The sequence below is a fragment of the Sciurus carolinensis genome, chromosome 12 (assembly GCF_902686445.1).
Source record: "Sciurus carolinensis chromosome 12, mSciCar1.2, whole genome shotgun sequence".
Classification (NCBI taxonomy): domain Eukaryota; kingdom Metazoa; phylum Chordata; class Mammalia; order Rodentia; family Sciuridae; genus Sciurus; species Sciurus carolinensis.
This window is the reverse complement of record NC_062224.1, coordinates 52079287-52100602: the sequence shown is the minus strand read 5'-3', so window position 1 is coordinate 52100602 and position 21316 is coordinate 52079287.

The window sequence follows — 21316 nt, the reverse complement described above, 5'->3', positions numbered from 1 at the left end:
TGGGATCATGACATGAAATGAATTAAAGTAGGAGGAAGGACAATGTGGTGGAGGGCACAAAAGAGCTGGGATAATGGATTTGAGAGGTGCTCCTAAGAACATGGCTTGTCCAGGGAAGCATCAGGACTCAGCTGTGGTTACATGCGCATGAGCCTTGTGGACTCAAGGCCAGGGGGACTTTGGACTTAATATCCATCAGTCACTCTGATCTTTTCACCTTCAGCCTGTTTCCATCTGTTCCCTACTCCAAAATATTAAAGGATTGTGGCTTACTTCAGGAATCAGAGAGTAGGAGGGTATTTATGTCTGATCCCAAGGCTGTAGGAGACAGGAAAGGAAGGAAACCTTGATCCTAAGAAATAGTTGGGTATAGTGAAAATCAAAGCAATGGGAGAAACCCAAGAATTCTTGGAAGAAAATGAATTAATTAATTGATCCAAGACAAAGAAACAACCTGGGGGCTGGGAGGAGGCCACCTGGAGGCTGAGCCTCTGCACTGGGGAGATCTAGGTCTCCCCACCCCTTCTAGACAATGGAAGGAGGAACTTCTCACTCCCAGTCCCTAGAGAGCAGGTCCTAGAGAAGGGACTTCCCCAGGGATGAGGGCAGGGTCACTGGAGGGGCTCAGCCTCCAGTGCTGACTCCTGGGCTCCTCCCAGACCCGCTAACCCAGAATTTCTAGTGGCATGTCTAGGAACCTGTACTTCAACAAACACTCCAAACTTCAAGTCTCCTCTTCATATTAATAATGGAGAATCATTGCTTTAGGTCTTGTTATTTGTTATCTAGAAATTTTGGTTCCTGGATGATAAAGGAGAACAATGATCAAATTATTTTCATGAACTATGTAGACTGAATACCCATGACCATGCCATAGTGTTATTACAAATACAACATACCTAACACATATTTGCCACCTAGTAACTTGGCATATATGTAAATCTGACATGTACATCTGTTTACCTACATGGTTGTATTCCTGATACTTTAAAGAATTTAACCCAGAATTTCTGTGACCAGAGAACAAAAAAGGCAGAGTCCAGGAGGGTGTTTTAAGGACAGAGATAAAAACCACCAGTCCTTCCCTGGTATAGAATCTGGGTGGTTAGCGATGCTGTTTCCTGCAGCTGGGTTGCTGGAGAAACGAGATGTTACAATTAGTGTCTTCCTTTTCTGGATGGCAAGTGGAACCAGCCACTGGTTTGAACTTTCCTGCTCCACATACTTCTCATGGAACTTTCCAGGTCCCTGTTACCCCTGTCCCATGACCTGCCTGGACTGGGCAGGACAGTTATGGCAGCCATCATAACCAGTGTAGATACATGCAGAAGGCTACACTCTGGGAACCAAGAGCCACATGCTGGCTAGTCCAGACCTCTCATTTTGCTAGGGAGAAATGAAGCTCTGAGAATGAAAATGAGTGCTCTATAGGCACAGGACTCTCTCAAGGCAGCTCTGCACCTTGAACTTGGGTTACCTCACTCTTCATCTTCTGCTCAACACATACAAATAAATGAATAAAATAAATGTCCATCAACATCTAAAATAAATTGAAAAAATACTCTGAGATTTCCTCTTACACCAGTCAGAATGGTAGCCATCAAGAATACAAATAACAATGCCTGAGAGGATATGGGGGAGTAAACGTTTACGTTTTTGGTGGGATTGTAAATTAGAACGACCACTATGGATATCCCTGTGGATGTCTCTCAGAAGACTAGGCATGGAAACACTACAAATGCCACTCTTTGGTATTTGTCCTGAATTATTAAAGTCATCATACTACAGTGATACATGCACACACATGTTTATAGCAGCACAATTCACACTAGCCCAATTGTTGAACCAGAATAGGTGTCCATCAACTGATGAATGGATAAAGAAAATGTGTAACCATGGAGTTTTAATCAGCTATAAAAGGAATGAAATTATATCATTTGCTGGTAAGTGGATGAAACTGGATAACAGCATGCAAAGTGAATTAAGTCAGAATCAGAAAGTCAAAGGTCGTATTTTTTTTCTCATGTGTGGAGACTAGAGAAGAAAAGAGAAAAAAAAGATGAGTGTGTGAGGGGGGTATCTCATGAAAACAGAGGGAGACAACCAGCGTAGAAGGCAGCAACTGGGGGGAGGAGGAGAGTAGGAAAGGGAGGTGCTGGGGAATAAATCAACCGATATACTGTCCTACTGTGTGCATGTGTGAATATGCAACACTGAATCTTACTATTACATGTAATTACAATGTACCAATACAAAGGAAAAGAAAAGGAAAGGAAAGCATCCTGCCCTTGTTTTCCGACCTACGCCTGCATTGGGTGAGTGCTGGTTGTACACAGAAGGCGAGCAGGTGACTTAGGGAGATTGAGTGACAGGCACCACGAGGCCTGTGAAGAGCTTCCTGCTCTTTCCTGTTTCCCCAATCACTGCACAGCCTCCTAGGGATCGCACCTCGCTTTCCTCAATCACAGTCACTTAGCTTCAGTGGCAGGGTATGAAGCATTTGTGAGAGCCCATGGCGTATCTCTTACCCTATCAATTTCATAAGCCACTGACTGTTGAACACCACTTGCCATTTGTTTTAGCAAACAGTGTTACCCACTGTGGCCAAGGGGACCAAAACTTAAATTCCATTATTGCTCATGGTAGCTTTGAAAAGTCGAGGTAATGGAGATGTAGAAATAAGGCAAGGTTTCTGGGGACAGAAGTGACTACTCTTGGGCCAGCCCAGTTCAGCTTCCATGTGTTAAGATAACTGGCAAGGGCAAGGCACTTCCTGGTAGACTAAATTTAGGGCCTCCCATCAGGAATATTTTCCCAAACAAGGTTGTGGACTATAAAGGTTCATCCAAACCTTTGTATTTAAAAAAGAATAGCGAGGGGGCTGGGGTTGTGGCTCAATGGTAGAGCGCTTGCCTAGCACGCGTGAGGCACTGGGTTCAATTCTCAGAAAATAAAGGTCCATCAACAACTAAAAAAGAAAAGAATAGAGATTTCCTCTAAGAGTCTGATGAAGAATTTGGGCAAAAATGTAGCCAAAGCCTTGTTACTTCTCCATCCAGTTGCCAAGAAGCTCAGAAAACCATGAGAATGTGTTAACAAAGGCAGGTGTCTTCTTCTCCAGAGGTGACCACCATTTTAGCATGACTAGGTGTATGTGAAGGTGGCTAGTTGTCAGTTGTAACAGGTCCTTTACCACAGTTTATCTTCAGACATCAAGTCAGTATGCTTAGCTCCTCAGCGATCTTCTCTCCCTCTGCAGGGGAAAGACAGACCTTCGAGTGCCCATGGTTCCTTGCCAAGTGTGAACAGTTTGGAAGTTTATCAAGGGAGACTGCTAGATAATTATTTTAAAAGTTGTCTTGGAAAGGTGAAAATTTTGACTCTAAATGTCTTATCTAAAAAAAATCCTGAAAGTCCATGCCATTGTGAATTCTACATTTTTCTTATGGAACAGATAGATGATCCTGTCAAGAATAGACACTGTGGTTTGCAAGAAGAAGAGAACAAAAATTTTAGTAGAAATTCAGTCATTAATTGACTCCTCAATAAAAATGAAGGGGGAAAGTTATTAGTGGTACATATCCAAATATAATAGCTGCAGGTATGTGAAACTCTACATCTCAAAATGTTTGAATCTGAAGTTGTCTAAGCCAGGGATGACACAACTTGAGAAAAAGAATTTTTAAATAAGGCATTCCGACATCTTTTTCTTTTTTTTTCTTTATGGTAGCTTCATAAAATATAAAAAATAAATTTATTTATTTTTTATTTATTTTTATTATTATTGTATACAAATGGGATACATGTTGTTTTTCTATTTGAACATGGAGTCAAGGCATACCATTTGTGTAATCATACGTTTACATAGGGCAATGATGTTTGATTCATTATTTTTTTCCCTTCCCCCCACCCCTCCCACCCCTCTTTTCCCTCTATACAGTCCTTCTTTCCTTCATTCTTACCACACTCCTTATCCCTAACCCTAAACCTAACCCTAACCCTAATACTAACCCCTCCAACCCCCCCATTATATGTCCTCATCCGCTTATCAGCGAGATCATTCGTCCTTTAGTTTTTTGAGATTGGCTTATCTCACTTAGCATGATATTCTCCAATTTCATCCATTTGCCTGCAAATGCCATAATTTTATCATTCTTCATTGCGGAGTAATATTCCATTGTATATATATGCCACAGTTTCTTTATCCATTCATCAACTGAAGGGCATCTAGGTTGGTTCCACAATCTGGCTATGGTGAATTGAGCAGCAATGAACATTGATGTGGCTGTATCTCTGTAGTATGCTGATTTTAAGTCCTTTGGGTATAGGTCAAGGAATGGGATAGCTGGGTCAAATGGTGGTTCCATTCCAAGTTTCTGAGGAATCTTCATACTGCTTTGCAGAGTGGCTGCACTAATTTGCAACCCCACCAGCAATGTATGAGTGTTCCTTTTTCACCACATCCTCGCCAACACCTATTGTTGCTTGTGTTCTAGATAATCGCCATTCTAATTGGGGTGAGATGAAATCTTAGGGTAGTTTTGATTTGCATTTCCCTTATTACTAGAGATGTTCAACATTTTTTCATATATCTGTTGATTGCTTGTACATCTTCTTCTGTGAAGTGTCTGTTCATTTCCTTAGCCCATTTGTTGATTGGATTATTTGTTTTCTTGGTGTAGAGTTTTTGAGGTCTTTATAGATTCTGGAAATTAGTGCTCTATCTGAAGTATGGTTGGCAAAGATATTCTCCCACTCTGTAGGCTCTCTCTTCACATTGCTGATAGTTTCCTTTGCTGAGAGAAAGCTATTTAGTTTGAATCTATCCCAGTTGTTGATTCTTGCTTTTATTTCTTGTGCTATGGGAGTCCTGTTGAGGAAGTCTGATCCTAAGCCAACAAGTTGAAGATTTGGACCTACTTTTTCTTCTATAAGATGCAGGGTCTCTGGTCTGATTCCGAGGTCCTTGATCCATTTTGAGTTGAGTTTTGTGCAGGGTGAGAGATAGGGGTTTAATTTCATTCTATTGCATATGGTTTTCCAGTTTTCCCAGCACCATTTGTTGAAGAGGCTATCTTTTCTCCATTGCATATTTTTGGACCCTTTGTCTAGTATGAGAAAATTGTATTTATTTGGGTTTGTGTCCATGTCCTCTATTCTGTACCATTGATCTACCTGTCTATTTTGGTACCAATACCATGCCATTTTTGTTACTATTGCTTTGTAGTAGAGTTGAAGATCTGGTATTGCGATAGCCCCTGCTTCGCTCTTGCAACTGAGGATTGCTTTAGCTATTCTGGGTTTTTTATTCTTCCAGATGAATTTCATAATTGCTTGCTCTATTTCTGCAAGGTACATCATTGGGATTTTAATTGGAATTGCATTGAATCTGTATAGCACTTTTGGTAGTATAGCCATTTTGACAATATTAATTCTGCCTATCCAGGAACATGGGAGATCTTTCCATCTTCTAAGGTTTTCTTGAATTTCTTTCTTTAGTGTTCTGTAGTTCTCATTGTAGAGGTCTTTCACCTCTTTTGTGAGATTGATTCCCAAGTATTTTATTTTTTTCGATGCTATTGTGAATGGGGTAGTTTTCCTAATTTCTCTTTCTGTAGATTCATCACTTATGTATAAAAATGCATTGGATTTATGAGCATTGATCTTGTAACCTGCTACTCTACTGAATTCACTTATGAGTTCTAAAAGTTTTCTGGTGGAATTTCCAGGTTCCTCTAAATATATAATCATGTCATCAGCGAACAGGGATAGTTTGAGTTCTTCTTTTCCAATTCGTATCCGTTTAATTTCTTTGGTTTGTCTAATTGCTCTGGCTAGAGTCTCAAGGACAATGTTGAGTAGAAGTGGTGAAAGAGGGCATCCCTACCTTATTCCAGTTTTTAGGGGGAACACTTTCTAAATGGTTTTTCACCATTTAGAATGATATTGGCCATGGGCTTAGCGTAGATGGCCTTTATAATGTTAAGGAATGTTCCCACTACCCCAATTTTTTCTAGTGTTTTGAGCATGAAGGGATGCTGTATTTTATCGAATGCTTTTTCTGCATCTATTGAAATAATCATGTGATTCTTAACTTTAAGTCTGTTGATATGGTGAATGACATTTGTTGATTTCCGAATGTTGAACCAAACTTGCATCCCTGGGATAAAACCCACTTGATCTTGGTGCACTATCTTTTTAATATATATTTGTATGCAATTTGCTAAAATTTTGAGGATTTTTGCATCGATGTTCATTAAGGATATTGGTCTGAAATTTTCTTTCCTCGATGTGTCTCTGTCTGGTTTAGGTATCAGGGTGATATTGGCTTCATAGAACGAGTTTGGGAGGGTTCCCTCCTCTTCTATTTCATGGAATACTTTGAGGAGTATTGGAATGAGCTCTTCTTTAAAGGTTTTGTAGAACTCGGCTGAGAACCCATCTGGTCCCGGACTTTTCTTTGTTGGTAGACTTTTGATGACCTCATCTATTTCATTGCTTGAAATTGATTTATTTAAGTTGTGTATGTCCTCCTCATTCAGTTTAGGTAATTCATATGTCTCTAGAAACTGTTGATGTCTTCGAAGTTTTCTGTTTTGTTGGAGTATAGATTTTCGAAATAGCTTCTAATTATGTTTTGTATTTCACTCGTGTCTGTTGTGATGTTTCCTTGTTCATTCCGAATTTTAGTAATTTGAGTTTTCTCCCTCTTTCTCTTTGTTAGTGTGGCTAAGGGTTTATCAATTTTGTTTATTTTTTCAAAGAACCAACTATTTATTTTGTTAATTTTTCCAATTGTTTCTTTTGTTTCAATTTCATTGATTTCGGCTCTGATTTTAACTATTTCCTGTCTTCTACTACTTTTGGTATTGGTCTGCTCTTCTTTTTCTAGGGCTTTGAGCTGTAGTGTTAAATCGTTTATTTGTTGATTTCTACTTCTTTTGTTGAATGCGCCCCATGAAATAAATCTTCCTCTAAGTACTGCTTTCATAGTGTCCCAGAGATTTTGATATGATGTGTCTTTGTTCTCGTTTACTTCTAAGAATTTTTTTATTTCCCTCCTGATGTCTTCTGTTATCCATTCATCATATAATAGTGTATTATTTAATCTCCAGGTATTGGAGAAGTTTCTGTTTTTTATTCTGTCATTTATTTCTAATTTCAATCCATTATGATCTGATAGAGTACAAGGTAGTATCTCTATCTTCTTGTATTTGCTAACAGTAGCTTTGTGGCATAAAATATGGTCTATTTTAGAGAAGGATCCATGTGCTGCTGAGAAGAAAGTGTATTCGTTCTTTGTTGGATGGTATATTCTATATATGTCGGTTAAGTCTAAATTGTTGATTGTGTTATTGAGATCTATGGTTTCTTTATTCAATCTTTGTTTGGAAGATCTATCCAGTAGTGAGAGAGGTGTGTTAAAATCACCTAGTATTATTGTGTTGTGGTCTATTTGATTTCTGGAATTGAGAAGGATTTGTTTGACGTACGTGGATGAGCCAATGTTCGGGGCATAGATATTTATGATTGTTATGTCTTGCTGATTTATGCTTCCCTTAAGCAGCATGTAATGTCCTTCTTTATCCCTTCTGACTAGTTTTGGCTTGAAGTCCACATTATCTGAAATGAGGATGGATACTTCAGCTTTTTTGCTGTGTCTGTGTGCATGATATGTTTTTCCCCATCCTTTCACCTTTAGTCTATGGGTATCTTTTTCTATGAGATGAGTCTTTTGCAGGCAGCATGTTGTTGGATTTTTCTTTTTAATCCAATCTGCCAGTCTATGTCTTTTGATTGATGAGCTCAGGCCATTAACATTCAGGGTTATTATTGTGATATGATTTGTATTCCCAGTCATTTGACTCATATTTTTTTTTTGACATGATTTGGTTTCTCCTTTATTTGGCTATTCCTTTAGGCTAGCATCTCCTGTTGCTGATTTGCATCGTTGTTTTTCATCTCTTCCTCATGGAATATTTTGCTGAGAATGTTCTGTAATGCTGGCTTTCTTTTTGTAAATTCCTTTAGCTTTTGTTTATCATGGAAGGATCTTATTTCATCGTCAAATTTGAAGGTAAGTTTTGCTGGGTATAAGATTCTTGGTTGGCATCCATTTTCTTTCAGGGCTTGGTAAATGTTGTTCCAGGCCCTTCTAGCTTTTAGGGTCTGGATTGAAAAATCTGCTGATATTCTTATTGGTTTCCCTCTGAATGTAATTTGATTCTTTTCTCTCGCGGCCTTTAAAATTCTGTCTTTATTTTGTATGTTAGGTATTTTCATAATAATGTGCCTTGGTGTGGGTCTGTTGTAATTTTGTATATTTGGAGTTCTATAAGCCTCTTGTACTTGGTTTTCCATTTCATTCTTCAGATTTGGGAAATTTTCTGATATTATTTCATTGAATAGATTGTTCATTCCTTTGGTTTGTTTCTCTAAGCCTTCCTCAATCCCAATAATTCTTAAATTTGGCCTTTTCATAATATCCCATAATTCTTGTAGATTCTGTTCATGATTTCTTACCATCTTCTCTGTTTGGCCAACTTTGTTTTCAAGATTAAATATTTTGTCTTCAATGTCTGAGGTTCTGTCTTCCAGATGTTCTATCCTATTGGTTATGCTTTCTATGGAGTTTTTAACTTGGTTTATAGTTTCCTTCATTTCAAGGATTTCAGTTTGTTTTTTTTTTTCAGTATCTCTAACTCTTTATTGAAATGATCTCTTGCTTCCCGTATTTGGTCTTTTAACTGTTGATTGGTGCAATCATTTAATGCCTGCATTTGCTCTTTCATCTCCTCCTTCAATGCCTGCATTTGCTCTTTCATCTCCTCATTTGCTTCCCTGATTGTTTTAATTATGTACATTCTGAACTCCCTTTCTGACATTTCTTCTGCTGTGCTGTCATTGGGTTTTATTGATATAGTATCTAGGTTTGTTTGGGACATTTTCTTCCCTTGTTTTCTCATATTGGTCAGCTGTCAGTGCGACCCTGAGATATTGCAGATTTCCTCTATTGTCTTATAGTGTCCCGGTAGATTTCCAGTGTATCACCTCCCAGCCTTCAGTAGCCTGAAGCCTTGGAGGAACTTGATAATGCAGTGCTTCCAAAGAAAGCTGCCCCCAGCCCCCTACTGGTTCCAGGGCTTGGAGCTGGCTCTGTGCGGAAAGGCTCTCACTGGGGGCCTGCACCGTGTGGCTGGCCGTGTGTGAGGAGCCCACCGCCGGAGTGTGGAAGGCTACCTGGGGAAGACTCTAGCTGCCCTGCTCTGCTCTAATAAGCCACCCCTATCTGTGCCTGCCGCCCAGGCCAAGTTTCGCCCAGTGGGGGAGACTCACCCCGTGACTCTATTTTTGTCCAAGTCTCCCAATGGCTCCCCTTCTTGAGTCCTGGGTTCTGGAGCGACTGGAGATGCAGTCACCCTCTAGTCCACCATCTTGGATCGCCCCGTGGAAAGAGCCTGCAGCCGGAGTGGGCAGAGCCGCCTGGAGAATTCTCTGGCTGCCCTGCCCTGATCCCAGAGGCTGTTTGCAGATCGAAGCTCTCCATTGGCTCGAGGACTTGTGGCTGGCTCTATGTAGAAAGGCTCTCACTGGGCAGTCTGCTCCGAGAAGCTAGCCTTGAAAGGCACCTCCCTCCACAGGGGGCCGAGCTGTTTGGGGAAGTCTCTGGCTGCCCTGTCCTGGTCCCTGAAGCCGCTTGCGGGCCGGAGCACACCACAGCTGGCTCCGGGACTTGGAGCTTGTTTTGATCAGAAAGGCTCTCACTAGGGGGCCCGCTCTGAGAACCTGGAGAAGCTGGCTGTGTGGGAGGGGCCCACCGCCGGAGTGCGCAGGGCTGCCTGTGGCAGACTCTAGCTGCCCTGTCCTGCTCTGATAAGCCACCTCTATCTGGGCCTGCCACCCGGGCCGAGCTTTACCCAGTGGGCAGACTCACCCTGTGGCTCTATTTTAGTCTGAGTCTCTCAATGCCTCCCCTTCTTAACTCCTGGGATCTGGAGCGACTGGAGATGCAGTCACCCTCTAGTCTGCCATCTTGGATTCCCCGCGACATCTTTTTCTAATGACACATGAAATTTTATAATATTCCAAACTTACATCTTTGCTTCCAATGTGGGAGCGTGGAACACCATACATGTCTGTTCCCAAACCAGGAAAAAAGTTGGGCTTGGCCTCACCCCCAGATTCACTGTGGTAGCTGATTGCAGGGGCTTAGGCAGAGACAGAAAATTCATGCGCCACCCTCCTAAACCAAGAGTTTTGGGGGACATGTTCCCATTCTCTTAGTTTTAAAGTGCAAATGTGTACAAAGACAGGCTGAGAAAGGGCAATACTGTTGTGAAGTCATTCTGTACCCAAATGAAGGTGGGTTGTTGAAGGAAGTTGTCCAGGAAACTCAAAATCATCTCTTTGTAGGTTGATCACAGTAAAACCTCCGGTTTAGTTAGAACAACCAAACTCAAAGTTAATATGTTTTTCTACACTTTAAACATTCTATAAATTCCTAAATTTATTTTTTGGAAGAAGGACAGCAGAACATTTATTTCAGTTATAGAAATAACCATATATTTCTTTGGCTTGTATTAAGGACTATTGATTGGTCTCCTAAGCTTCACTCAAAATTCACAACATGGGAATTTATAGAATTTTTATAAAAGCAATTGAAATTATAGTGTTTTTATGAACTTCCAGGGTGTACCTCTATGAACAAAAGATGTTTTGTTTTACTCACACCTGCTCAGTTCTCCATGGGGGCTCAAGTGATACACATTCCAATAGAACAGAGCCAATAAAATTTTTAAAAAATGAAGTTCCAAGAAAAAGAATGGAGATATAAAATATGTCCACAGAAAGTGCTTTTGAGAAGGAGCTGAGATATTGGAACTAGCTGTTTAAGGAGAAAATAGGTACAAAAAGTAGATTTTCAATGATGAATTATATAAGTTAGACTGTCAAATACTCTACCAGACAATTTTAAAAGACCTATACTATGTTCCTCTCTGTGTGGGGGCAATAAGAAAGGGTCAGGAATTGAGAAAGTTGATAAAAGATAGTAAAAAAAGAGCAAAATAGATCTTTTTTCCTTTGCACGCTACTGAAAATTAGAGAACTTTCACAAAGATTTCCTAAATTAATGTGTTTATACTTGCTAGATTATTGTTTTAAGAAAACTCATGTTGGTTTTTCTTCCTTTCTTAGCAGTTAGCTGAGAGGAGGTCTGTGAGAAGAAGCGGCAGCGGCTCTTGTAGTGTACTCATGGCAGACTATTCAACAGTGCCGCCACCCTCCTCTGGGTCAGCTGGTGGTGGTGGTGGTGGTGGTGGTGGTGGTAGCGGTGGTGGAAGTGTTAACGATGCTTTCAAAGATGCGCTGCAGAGAGCCTGGGAGATTGCAGCAAAAATTGGGGGTGATGCTGGTATATCATTAAATTCAAATGACTATCATTATGGGGGACAAAAAAGACCTTTAGAAGATGGAGATCAACCAGATGCTAAGAAAGTTGCTCCTCAGAATGACTCTTTTGGAACACAGTTACCACCGATGCATCAGCAACAAAGATCATTACAGATCTTTGTAATGACAGAAGAATACAAAGTTCCAGATGGAATGGTTGGATTCATAATTGGCCAAGGAAGTGAACAGATATCATGCATACAACAGGAATCTGGATGCAAAATAAAGATATCTCCTGATAGTGGTGGCCTTCCAGAAAGGTCTTGTATGTTAATTGGAACACCTGAATCTGTCCAATCAGCAAAATGGTTACTGGATCAGATTGTTGAAAAAGGAAGCCCAGCTCCCGGATTTCATCATGGCAATGGTCCCGGAAATGGAGTTCAAGTAATCATGATTCCAGCTAGCAAGGCAGGATTAGTTATTGGAAAGGGAGGAGAGACTATTAAACAACTTCAGGGATGGGCTGCAGTTAAAATGGTTATGATTCAAGATGGGTCTCAGAACACTGGTGCTGATAAACCACTTAGGATTACAGGCAACCCATACAAAGTTCAACAAGCCAAGGAAATGGTGTAGGAGTTAATTCATGATCAAGGTGGTTTCAGAGAAGTTCAAAGTAACATCTGTGAAATGAAGATATGGTGTCAGGAGGGGTGACTGAATTATGGTTCTTGATCTGTCCTATGATAGAGGCAATTCCTCTCCTGGGAACTTTTGGTGTGAAGTTGCTGTTTAAAGATTGCCCACTTTCTATGGTGACACCCTATTCAAAAGGAGGTTGTGTGCCAACCATGGAGCTATCAAGTTCTTGCCCTTCAAGTTCAGATACCAGCTGCCAGGTGGTAGAAAATTATGGACACAAGCTGATAATAATAATTGTTCTGCTCATAACTGTGACCTTCATTCATGCTTATTTTGAAAAAAAAAAACTTTCTCATAATGAATTCTTTTAATGATATAGCCTGTATAATAAACATGCTGAGCTGGCTCATGGTCATTCCACTCCATGAGAGTATAATATCCACTGGGTCCCAGCATCTTTTTTTCTCATTGTGTGTCTGTCTGTCTTTTCTAATCCCCCACCTCCCCTCATCTGTTTTCCTGAATTAACCAGCATACAGGTCACAGTAGTTGGTGCCCAAACAGGGTCTGGCTACAGGGCAACTCCACTAGTCAGATGAGGAGGATGCTCCTGGAAGACCCTGTAATGAAGAAGAGGTGAGGAGAACAGTGTAGCTGGTGTAAACATGGGACATACAGTATCCAAGGAAAGGGATGGCTGTGTTACTAAGCTTACGACTGTTCTTAAATCACGGGGATATCAGCCAGATTAGATAGGGTCCTGATGAGTCTTATGCAGAATTAGTGGTGCAAGTGTATCAGGCTTTTGACTGAGTGATTGAGGACCCAGAGTCTGGTGATTTATTGACTAAACAGTTTTTGAAAATGTAAACAGAGCTTGCCAGGAGGCAATATGCCCTTATTAAAAGAAGGGAACTGTTTCTGATTTTATCCATCTCTTTGCTGACATTCGGTAGTGCATATGTTCAGGGAGTAACTCTGGCCATGGCTTTAAAAGAAGTTTTGCAGCCTCTCTGGAAAAATAAAAATTCCAAAAGGGAGCGTTTTAACTGTGGCAAGCCTGCATGCACATTTGCCGAGGGACTGTCGGCAGCTGCCTGGTCAAAAGAAAATTCAGGGCCAGTCTTCAGAGGCGCTGGTACCCATCCCAGAGCTGTGTCCATGCTGGCTTTGTGGTAAACACTGGACCGATGAGTGTAAATAACAGCAGATGTGAATGGACTTCCTCTGTTGGGAAACACTCACGCCAAACAATAAGGATACTTTCCTGCACTCCAGAGAAGATATATAACCCAGCCAATCCCATGTCCCACCGTTCATGACCTGTAGAGAGTCACAGCAAGAAATGCAGGATCAGTCCTCTGTGCCCCAGCCAGGTGTGTATTAACTTTGGAAATGGGGCCCCGGCTATACCTGCTGGTGTTTATGGCCCTTTGCCCTCTGGCACAGAGGGACTTATATTGGAACAAAGTAGTCTAATGAAGGGATTTTAAGTGTCACCAGGGCTGATAAAGCCAGCTTTTACAGTGGAAATAAATTGGCTCAGACCAACAGTTCTGTTGTTCAAGTACTTCCAGAAAATAACAGGTTAAATTCTTCTTCTGTCTTATCACTCAACAGAAAACATCTTGTCAAATAAACCCAGAGGTGAAAAAGGTCCTTCTGGGCTCAGTTAGTTAGGCAGAGTGAACTCGACTGGTGCTTAAAATAAATGGGTTTTCAAGGTGTCACGGCCACTGGGGCAGATGTGGTTGTCATGTCTACACTGCACTGGCCTAAAATTTGGTCCTTACACAGGGCCTCCACTGATTTGGAAGGTGTAGCTCTATTTCTCAGCCTGCACAGAGTGCTCAGTATCTTCAATGGGAAGACTAAGAAGGTAAAGGGCTTTTTAATCCTCATGTCCTGGAGAGTTTCCAGTGAATATGTGGTGCTGTGAGGTACTGAGCAGCATGGGAGGCTTGTTGATGAGTCCTAGCTTGGGGGTTACCTCTCAAATGCTGGATCAAGGATGTATCTCCACTAGGGGGTTGGGAAAACCAACAAGGAAGGTGTTCACCTGTGCACAAGCCTCTCAACAAGGACAGCATGGATTAGGGTATATGCCTGATCATTCTTTTCTGTTGGGGCATTGATCTCTTCTCCGACCCAGAGGACAGCAGAAAAAATTAATTGGCTGGCAGATGATCCTGCCTGACTTGACCAATGGTCCCTCACAGGGGAAAAGCTTCAGGTGGTTCACATACTAGTCCAAGAACAGTTTCAAGCTGGTCACATTGAATCTACTTTAAGTCTATGGAATAGTCCTGGTTTTGTGATTAAAAAGTCTGGTAAATAGAGATTGTAACAAGATCTCTGAGCAATTAATCAGACCATGGAATTAATGGATGCATTACATCCTGGACTTCCTTTTCCTACAGCTATTCCTTTCAATTATTATTTAATCATAATAGACTTAAGGGATTGTTTTTCACTATACCTTTACATCCAGCTGATTGTAAGCACTTTGCATTTAGTGTTCCAGTCATTAAAGAGCCAGTTAAAAGATACTGTTGGAAGGTTTTGCCACAGGCAATGGCTAATAGGACCAGCTCAAGTCAGACTTTGTAGATCAAGCCATTGCTCTGCTGCAAGAGCAAGATCCTGATGCGTATTTATTCATTACACGGGTGACATAATTTTTGGCACATCCTAATTCAGATATGCTTTAAAATGTTTTGCATATTTGGAAACCTCTCTTACCACAGTGGGCTTGAGCATAGAACCTGAAAAAGTACAAAAGTTTTCTTCTTTTTGGTATTTAGGCAGCTTAATTGAAGGACACATGATTTGTCCACAGAACATAAATTGAACTGATGCTTTTCATACTCTCATTTTCAAAAGTTGCTGGGGATATTAACTGGATACTGCCTGGCCTGCAAAATTGTCCACTGTGGATTTTGGCCTTTTATTTGATATTTGATGTGGAGATCCCTCTCTGGCCTTTCCTTGACAGCTCACAGCAGAAGCAAGGGCTGCATTGTAAAGGTTGAAACTGCTCTTAAGACTGCACAGCTTACTAGAATTAATTCACAGGAGCCTGTATATGTGTTGATAGTTCCTAAGTCTCTTACCCCTAAAGGGGCTATATGGCTGTCTTTGGGAGTTATTGAGTGCCTCAATCTTGCTCACTGTCCTCCAAAACCTTAACCCCATTTCATGATTTTGTCACTCAGTTTATTATTAAAGGCAGAAATTGAGTCATGCAATTGGTGGAAGCTGAGCCTTCTTTTATTGTGGTAACTTTTTCAGTTCAACAACAAAATTAGACTTGGCAATCCTCATGTGATTGTCAAGTAGTTTTTTTCTAATTTTCCTGGTCAAGTAAAAAATCATTACCCTCATGATAAACTTATTTGGTTTTCAATTATAACCTCATTTATCTTCCCCAAAATTGTAGGCACTCAGCCGATAGGTGAGGCAGTCACAGTGCTTACTGATGGCTCCAGCTTGTACTGAACTGGTGCAAACTCCGTATACCTCTGCTCTCATTTGTGCTTGACTGCATTTTGCTAATAAGTCAGTTAATGCCTACAGTGGTGGTGACTCTACAGTAGGAGCCACTATGCATATTGAATCAGTCACCATGGGATATACGCAGTTAGAAGAGTTATTTCACTTATTCCACACTTTACAAAAATCAATTCAAATGAGTCAGCATCCTTGTTTTATTGGACACATCAGCATTCACTCCAAACTTCCAGGCCCCTTAACCAAGGGCACTGCTATGGTTGATCATCTTTTTGCAGCTTGTCAGAAGTTGTCTCCTTATGACTGTGTTCAAACCTCTCATACATTACACCATCAGAATGCTCCAGCTTATTCAAGGAATTTCATATTACCCAAGAACAATCTCGCCAAATTGTTCATCAATGTCCTCACTGTGTAATACACACTCCAGTTTTACCTACTGTGATTAATCATGTGGTTTGTGGCTTAATCAGTTGTGGCAGATGGATGTAACTCACATCCCTGAATTTGACAGAGTGTTATGTTCATCTTACTATTGACACTTCTCATTTCATTTTTGCCACTGCTTGAACAGGAGGAAATACGCATCAAGTCATTTCTCAGTGCTTAGCTGCTTTTGCAGAGCTGGACCACCCTGTACAAATTAAAACTGATGATGGTCCAGCTATACTGGTTCTTTTCAATGGTTTTGTGATCAATATCATTTGATCACTGAAGACATTTCTTATAATCCTCAAGGCCAAGCCATTGCAGAACGGGCTCACTTGTCTTAAATTACAATTACAAAAACAGAAAGGGGGAAGTAGAACCCACAAAGTCATTTGAATCATGCTCTTTTTGTTTTATATTTTTTATATTGTGATGCTGAAGGTCACACTGCTACTGACTGACATATGTCTTCCACTACAGCAAACCTGTCAGGCCAAGTCTGGTGGAGAGACTTACAAACAGGACAATGGAATGGACCCATTACCAGCAATAATGTGGGGTAGAGACCATGCTTGAGTCCTTCCAGAAGGTGCACCACATCCTAGCTGGGTACCTGAGTGTGCTGTTCATCACCACCATGGGGGATCTGGAACCACAGTTCAGAAGACTGAAGGTTGAACGGAGGTGCTGATCCTGATCTCTACTGGGAAGAAGCAGCTGAGAAAGAAGAGGAAGAATGCAGAGAAAATTCCACATCCCCAGAATGCCAAACTGCCAATGTGGGGACAACTGAAGAATCTGACACATCACATGGAGCAGATAATCAAACAGCAGGGAGGCATTAAGTCCCTAGCCACCAAGTTTGTGGCTATGATGACTTTTCTAAGCTGTCAAGTAGGTTTATGGGGAAACTTACTGGACTTAATTCCCAGATCCACATTTAGTACACCAGCTGTGTGGACTGGAGAATCCATTCCAGTATTTACTAATGATACTCAAATGATGGAAGATTTTCAGATAAAACTATTACAACTTTTCATTCAACTGGATTTAATTATACATGATATAGGGAAGTTTATCTGTATGTTGGTCCCCTATAAACAGGCTGGCTGTTTATAGGTAAACACAGAGGAAAAGAGCATTATGGGGGAGCCAGGGTAGTCAATTTCACTGGCCCCTGGGACTTAAAATGGATGTCCAGACAGTTACAAAAATGGGACTCTCCAATGACAAAACCGTGTTTCCTATGGAGCATCCACCAGTAGCTTATTGCCCTAGTCATACTACAGAATTGAGTACATTCCCTAAGTGCATGGAATGTGCTAATATTTTGCCCTGTGACATAAAGTCCCTGGAAGAAGTGGATATATTTTGGATTGTTCTCACAGAATTGATGAGACAACCGGGTCAGGGATCTATGACTCCTGGAGGATTTGTTAGTAATGTGCTGACTTTCAGTGGTGGTGGCATGTAAAAAGACCCATGGCATTTGATAGCTGCCTTAGATTTCATTAATTATACCAGCATCTCCCTAAATAACCTCCCATTACTGCTTAGGAGCTGTAAAGTGGCTTCATGCTATTTCCTGCAAGCCTGTGTTCAATCTCCTTGTGTTTTAATTTCTAGAAATAGAAAAGTGAAAAGAACTGGAGAAAAATATCAAGCGACTTGCCGTGGATGTAATCTAATTGCATTACTAGGTATAATAGAGGATAAGGAGTGCCTGTGTTATCTCAACCCTCCTTTGTTTTAGTCCCAGCTAACATTTCAGATTCCTGGTATTTTGATGCTGGAGTTTGAGTGTGACATGCCCAGCTAAATAGATCCCAGTGTGCTATTACTGATCGTATTGCACTTGAAGTAGTCATTTTGATATCTGTTTCTGTCTCTGCCATGACATTGTGATATCCTTATCCAAAATCATTCAAAAATGCTCATTTTCTTAATAATTTAGCTCAAAGTATTTCCAAAGTCCTACAAAATCAGGAAAATGTTGGTGAAAAGCTCGAGATTAAATTAAATGCTTTGTAAGCGACAGTCATTAGTATATGAACTTGCCACACTTAAGTTTAGACAAAGGCTTCATTGTCCTACTTTCTATAAATGTGTTGCAGCTGCAAATTACCCTTCCCAATGGGATTGGTTAAAAATCATTTAATGGACATTGGTCAGAGAAATGATGACAGTTTAGATCTTATGGAGTTACATCATATCACCCAGGATATTCAGGAAGGCAGGAATGATCTTGTGGATCCTACTGAACAAATACTTAATGATTTAAATGATTCTAATCCTGAAGATATGTTAAAACATTCAATATGTCACATTTTTGGAATCATGTGTTTACTACTAATTATTGTGTTATAACAGAAGGATGCTGTGTCTTCTGAGAAGAAATCTGAGAACATCAAATAATAGCACATCACTTGCACTGAAAACATTAAAAAAAGGGGGGAAGAGACATCAGGAGAGTTGACTGAATTATGGTTCTTGAACGTCCTGTGACATGAGGTGATGCCTCACCCAGGAGCATTCAGTGCTAAGGTGCTGTTTAAGATTGCCCCGTTGTGATGGTGGCACCCTGTTCAAAAGGAAGTTTTGGAGCTATCAAGTTCTTGACCTTGAAGTTCCAATACCAGCTTCCTGGTGGTAGAAAATTATGGGCACCAGCCAATAATAATAATAATAGTAATAATAATAATACTCGTACATATGACCTTCATTCTGCTTGTTTTGAAAAAATTTTCTCACAATATATCCTTCAATGATATATCCTATATAATAAATGTACTGAGCTGATTCATGGTCATTACACTCCTCCAGACTGTAATACCCACTGGGTCCCAGATTTTTTTGTGTGTCTTTTCTAATCCAGCGCCCCTCGTTTGGTTTCATGAACTAACCATCATGCAGATTGCAGCAATATAGCCTTCCACTGCTGCTCTACATTGTAAATTTTACTAAAAGTGGATTTTTATAATTATTTTTTAATTTAGTTTTGCATGTGGTGCTGAGGATTGAGCACAGTGCTTCATGCATGCAAGGCAAATGCTCCACCACCAAGCCACAATCTCAGCCCAACACGAAATATTTTGAAAGCACTTTGATTTAGCTAAATTTTCCTGGTATACAGGGTATTTTGATTTTTATTTTGGTAAACTGAACTTCAGAATACTTGCCCTTATCCTGACGGTGCAGCTCCACATATGGATTTAGCATGCCAGTTCCTGGGTTCAATCCTCCATTTCCCAAAAAGAAGACAAAAACACAATGGCCAACGTGCTTCTCAGGTCCTGTTACCAAAGGTTTTGCTAACAAAACCTTTGTGATTGCCTCTGGCACTTTTCTCCTTTCCCTTACTGAAAATTTCAGTCTGTATTTCATCAAGCACTTTGGATTTGTGATATAAAAAGTCAGGTAGCTTGTGGCCATGGTGGCACAGATCTGTGATCCCAGACACCGGGATGCTGATGCAGGAGGTTGCCAAGTTCCAGGCAGCCTGGGAAAATTACCAAGGCCCTGTCTCAAAAAGGGCTGGGATGTTCTGAAGTGGTAAAGGGCCCCATTAATCAGTCCTGAAAAAAGCATCTGAATATTAAAAGAGAATCAACTGAGGACAGAAAAGGGAGCAAATAATTAAGTAGATTGAAACAAAATTTACGTAAATGAACACAAGTTTCCCAGAGATCTTGTAAATTCCACAGTGAACAACATATATACATGGGTGTACTCTAATAGATACTGGTTTTAATCATGGAAATTATAGTAGTGAACTTGCTGTATTATGGAAAGTATTTTTTCAGACACTTTTCTGCTATATATAGAACATGATTTTGTAAATGAGGACATGGAGAGATGCTGTGTGTACTTCATTTTACTAGGTAGCATACTTGCAAGTATCAATAAAGTGCCCTATCAGGTGAATGATCAGTAGGTGGGAACCCAGTTTTTATTTGGTTCATCAAGATGGGCTAGGAACTAGCCCCTTCCAAGCTTTTTATCTCCTAGGAATCAGGCTGTTCTAAAGGCACTAAAGCAAGTACCTTGGTGAGGGGAGACCCACCCTGTGTGTGTCCTCTGCTGGGCACAGCCTGGAAGTTGCTTGCTTCTCCCACATCCCCCCTGCCAGCATCTCAGGCCCCTTGCCTCCAGGACTAGGCCTGTTGCCTTTCTCCCATCTCTGTTGTTCATGCCACTCTTGCCAGGAGTGTGCAAATGCTGACCTTTGACCACATTACCCCCCTTACAGCTTTCCGGATATTGGGAGCAATATCCAGATACCAGCTGGTGTATCTACTGGAGTTGGCCTGTAAGACCTCCCCTGCCCAACGCACAGCAACTGCAGCCTCAGGCCAGGGGAGGATCCCAAGGGCTCCTGGTCCTCTATCCACACACCAAAAATGTCCTCTTGGCAGAGGCCTGAGCCTCAGAGGCACCTTCCCTCCCGCTTCCCTAAGTCCACCTCTGCAAGGCAATGATAAAGGTGAAAGAAGAAGAATGAAAAACATGCGTGTTTGAAAAAAATGCAATATTTTGATTAAAAATAATTTGCCCATGTTTGCACACTGGATTTGTCACCATTCTGGCTCTGTATCAGAGCTTCTGGTTCCCCATTCTTAGTACATTAATTCAACAAGCATGTGCAAAGGTAGTGTGACAGTTGCTGGAGTGACTACGGGGAGGTGATAGGGTCCACTGCTCAAGAATCCATATTGTAACAGAAGAAGTGTCCTATCAGCAAATTTCACAAAGTCATAGACACTATGGAAATATCTGAAAAGAGCAGAACGGGAACACTCAGATGAAACCTGGAAACCATTTCCCCATCAATATTGCAGCCTTTTTTGGTGGAGGTGATGTGTATGTGGATACCACAAGGGTAAGGAGACAGTAGCCAGAAGAACAAAGAAGCACATGCAAACAGCCAGAGGCAAGGAGAACTCTTAAGGAATTGTAAGTGGTGAAGGTGGGGAGCAGCCAGAGCAAGGGGCTGAGGAGGGTAAGTGGTAAGAGGAGAGGATGAATTAATTCACGAGAATCCAAACAGGTAAAACATTTTTTATTCTAGGAGAAGTTATTTGGAGTATTCCTGAGGATAAAAGGTAGTCCCTTGGCATAGTAAATGACAACATGTTAAACTGGCACAAGTCAGGAGACAAATGACGAAGTGCATTGGCTTCACACTCTACTACAAAACGCAGGAGTGTGCATTTTGGTGCCACAGAACAGAATTGGAGGACACCTTTGTTTTCTAACACCACATGCAGGTGGACGACATACAGCAACAGCAGAAGGAATGAGACCATGGAGCCACGTTAGAGAGCATAAAGAAATAAGGATG